This window comes from Nematolebias whitei, chromosome 12 (assembly GCF_014905685.2).
Source record: "Nematolebias whitei isolate Nwh7 chromosome 12, NemWhi1, whole genome shotgun sequence".
NCBI lineage: Eukaryota > Metazoa > Chordata > Actinopteri > Cyprinodontiformes > Rivulidae > Nematolebias > Nematolebias whitei.
In genome coordinates this window covers 7,201,744-7,206,407 of record NC_056509.1, presented here as the reverse complement: position 1 = coordinate 7,206,407, position 4,664 = coordinate 7,201,744, and positions in this window count along the sequence as shown.

Genomic DNA, 4,664 nt, shown 5'->3' with positions numbered 1-4,664 from the left:
GCAGCGCACGGGCGCGTTCAGAGCCTTTTCGAGGAAGCTTCGCCTTAGGTCACGCGGAATATATTCCCGCGACACATGACGGCGGTTGAGGCGGCGGACTAGTGACATCCGTACAAAACGACGCATCACTTAAACGCACGTTCACTCCACGAACGTTACGCAGAGTGGCTAAAAACATGCTCGCCAGACAGATGGATGGCCAGGGTGTTATGCAAAGGTTACACATTGCAGTTTACAACCCGATCCCCTCCGTTCGGAGGAGTTTTAGAGACGGTCCTGTCATCACCAGACCAAATCTCATCCCTAAATGCAGAAGTCCAAGAGCTTCTGATAAAAGGAGTAATCTCCAGGGTTCCCAACGGAGAGGAAAACACAAGGTTTTTCTCACGTTACTTCCTGGTTCCCAAACGGACCGGAGGGATGAGACCGATTTTGGATCTGTCAGCTTTCAACAAGGCGATCATGGACAGACCGTTTCACATGTTGACAACCAGACAGCTGTTGGACAACATCCAGAGAAACGACTGGTTTGTTTTCCGTCAACCTAAAAGATGCTTATTTTCACATACCGATCATCCCAAAACACAGAAAATTCCTGCGTTTCTCCTTTCAGGGGATGAAGTATCAGTACAACAGGCCGCCGTTTGGGTATTCCCTCGCTGGTGGTGGATGCGTTTGCCCACAGCCCATGGCCCAACACGCTTCTGTACGCGTTTCCTCCACCTCCTCTGATTTTACGGTTCCTGAACAGAGTTCAGGAGGAGGGATCGACAGCTCTACTGGTGGCCCCCGAGTGCATGAACACACCATGATTCTCAGCCCTACAACGCCTGCTGTCGGGGCGCCCGTGGAAACTGCCATGGAGGGAGGATGCTCTCCTCCAGGCAGGAGGAGCGATCATGAGTTACCCATAAATAGGCCAGTACCTGTGGGTCTGGCCACTGAGCGGTTCCGCTTAGAGAGGATGGTTCTCCCAAAGGAGGTAGTGCGCACAAGCCAGGATTCACGTGCTGCATCTACCACAGCGCTGTACATATCAAAGTGGACAGTTTTTCAGCGCTGGTGTACAGAGAAATGTGTAGAGGCCACCTCATGTCCATTAGGCGGCGTGCTGTCTTTTCTACAACAGCTGATGGACAGGAAGTTGGCATTTCAGCACGATTAAAACGTACGCTGCAGCCATCTCTTCCTGCCACGAAGGGTTCGGAGACAGAACAGCTTTTAATCACCCGCTGATGAAACGGTTTCTAAAAGGTGTACAGAGACGCAGGCCTGTTTCACGCCCACTTGTTCCACAGTGGGATTTAATGCTGGTCCTGCGAGCCCTGATCAAAGCTCCATTTGAGCCTCTGGATCAGGTTCCAACTAAATTCTTGTCTCTTACAACAGCCCTGCTGCTGGCTTTAACATCCGCTAAGAGGGTGAATGTTTTATCTGCCCTCTCTGTCGCTCCGTCATGTCTTAGAATTCAGGCTGACGTTAGCTCAGCTGATTTAAGACCAAACCCAGTGTTTATGCCTTAAAACATCACGAGCTCTTTTAAATCAAGAGCGATATCGTTGGAGGGGTTTTTTCCTCCCTCTCACAGATCAGAAGAAGAAGCATCTTTCCATCTTCTCTGTCCGGTGCGGGCGTTGACGTGTTACATAGCGTGCACAGCTGTAATGCGCCAAACTCAACATTTGTTTGTACATTATTGAGATGCACCTGCAGGTCGCCCGTTATCCACCCAGCGCTTGTCACACTGGCTGTGTGAGGCCATTTCTGAAGCCTACAGAGCATCAGATTAGAGCCTCCTGTCAACCTCAGGGCGCACTCGACCAGGGGTATCGCATCTTCGACTGCCTTGCATAATGGTATGACAATGCAGGATATTTGCACTGCGGCCGCGTGGTCAACACCCTGCTCATTTATTCACTTTTATCTACGTGATGTGACTGCCCGTTCCATGACACATTCTGTCCTTAGTGTTTACAGAATGAATATTGTTGTTTTCATGGAACTCTGTTTAAGCTCACATCTGTCTGCATGCTTCACAGTGTGAGATGTATTTATCAGTCACAAGTTGTGTCTGTTATTTTGGTTCTACTGCCAATAATCAGTTCATGACTATTGTTACCAATCAGTTCATTTGATTAATAATCAGTCATTTGTTATTATTAATCTGTCTATACTGCTCAGCCATGAACGCATAGTTATACAACATGCGTCTGTGCATGGCTCACATAATTACGCACATGGGGAGCTGAGTGACAAGACGTTTTTTGGGCAAGCTTCTGCTTCATACAGTGTTCGAATGGACCCAGTGAGGCGAGGACCACATCTGCTTCGCCCTTAACCCACCAAGCGACAGCCTTAAAGGGCGAAGCTTATATAAAATAGAACGTTGGTTACGTACTGTAACCCCAGATTCTATGAGTATAAGCGTAGCCCTTTAAGCGTCGGGCCTCACTGGCTCCTAAATGGCTGAAGAAAAAGCTATTTTTTGGGAGCCGATTTCCCGCTCTTAACGTAATTTATACGGACCGAGTAGGGCCCACACAGCAGGTGGGCGTGGACTAAATTTTTCAGTGCAATGCTCCGCATAACGGGATAAACCCACCAAGCGACAGCCTTAAAGGGCTACGCTTATACTTATAGAATCTGGGGTTACAGTACGTAACCAACGTTTGTATATTGAGTTCTGCAGACTGTATTATTATTTAGTCTTGATTGCTGAGCTATAAACAAATATGACAGTAGTAATAAATGCAGATTAATCACAGTTTTCAGTCATAAACAGTAGCAGAAGAAAAAAAAAATCATGCTAACTCATGTAAATACATTTACACTTGAAATATTCACCCTAAATATCTCATTTAAGTCAGGATGGAAGTACAGCAATAAATAAATGTGTCGGTCTGTTGCTGCTTTTATCTTTAATAAACTTGCATCAAGTCCTGCAGAGGATTTTTTTTCTTACACAACATACAGACTCTGCCAGGAAGCCACTATGATTAGTCAGTAGATTTAACTTTAGCAAAAATATGTCTCATTTTACATCTGTAACATGACAGATTATCACACATTTGGGTGAACATATTTTGCAAAGAGAACATGATACCTCTTACAGCTGTGGACGAGTGTGATGCAAACGGCGGGTGTTTTCTCTTCAGACGCTGCAACATGGACGACGTGCTGTTGTGGTTACTCCAGTTCTGCTTTGCAGTGGAAGCATTGAGCTGTGTTGTCTTTGCTGTTGAGCCTAACATGTTCCCAAACTTTTGACAGTTTTTGTTGTTTTCGGGGCTCTTCTTCTACGCAGTCTCCGTTCCCTCAATAGCTACAAATTCAGCACATACGCGTTAGCGGAAGCGCTAGCGTTGTGTAACACAAAACCTTCCGGCTAGACCACAGTGCTCTGAATAGTTTAACGAAGCTTCGAGGCAGATACCAAAAAAGTCCATGCTCAATAATCCAGGTATACAAGATACAGATAAATACAGATACAATTTGCCTCGAGGATTTTTTGTAATCGAGATCCTCAAATTATTTGAGGAATCGTTTCAGCCCTACTCAAAATTATAGTAAAGGTGTGTCTCAGTTTAGTTTGCCTAATAAATGCACTTTGACGGTCAAATCAGCTGCATTTCAAAAGCCCATACGCAGAGGTAGGAGCACGCAGAGGGACGAGTCGCTGCTCATTTCTTCGAAAAAGAATATAAGCACCTAAAACAATTATTTGCTTGCTCAACATTATAGTAAAGGTGTGTCTCAGTTGAACTTTTACTTAATAAATGCACTTTAATGGTTAAATAAACTGCATTTCTCCGGGGTCGGCGCAGCGACATGAAGCTGATTAATCGGTTGCTCCAAATGAGCTGGACGAAGGTGGCAGGATATGGCAAGCTAGCCGATTGTGTCATTAATAGCCACTTTTACCTATTACATGACACAACAGCATGCCATACTACACGAGTGCCATCTAGCAGCCGAAAATGGCAGCGTTCTATATTTTCAGTCAGAATGAATGAAAACGGTCATATCTCAGCCAGGTTTATAAATATGGGAAAATAATCCATAAATAAGTCACAGGGCATGTGTAAACTATGCAGCAAAAATACGGTAGTTGTAGAGGTAAATCCAATAATTACTTCCTGAAAGATAATTAAAATTCATCAAGTGGTTTATGAGACAAACCATCAAAACTTTCAGTGGAGGATAAACCTGTTTGTGGAATTGAAAGCAAACGTAGTTGATTAAATACAAATTGATAAAGTTTCTGCATACTTCTATACTTGTACAGGTCCTTCGAAAAAAATTAGCATATTGTGATAAAGGTCATTATTTTCCATAATGTAATGATAAAAATGAAACTTTCATATATTTCAGATTCATTGCACACCAACTGAAATATTTCAGGTCTTTAATTGTTTTAATACTGATGATTATGGCATACAGCTCATGAAAACCCAAAATGCCTGTCCCAAAAAATTAGCATATTTCATCCCACCAATGAAAGACAAGTGTTTTTAATACAAAAAACGCCAACCTTCAAATAATCATGTTCAGTTATGCACTCAATACTTGGTCGAGAATCCTTTTGCATGAATGACTGCTTCAATGCGGCGTGGCATGGAGGCAATCAGCCTGTGGCACTGCTGAGGTGTTATGGAGGCCCAGGA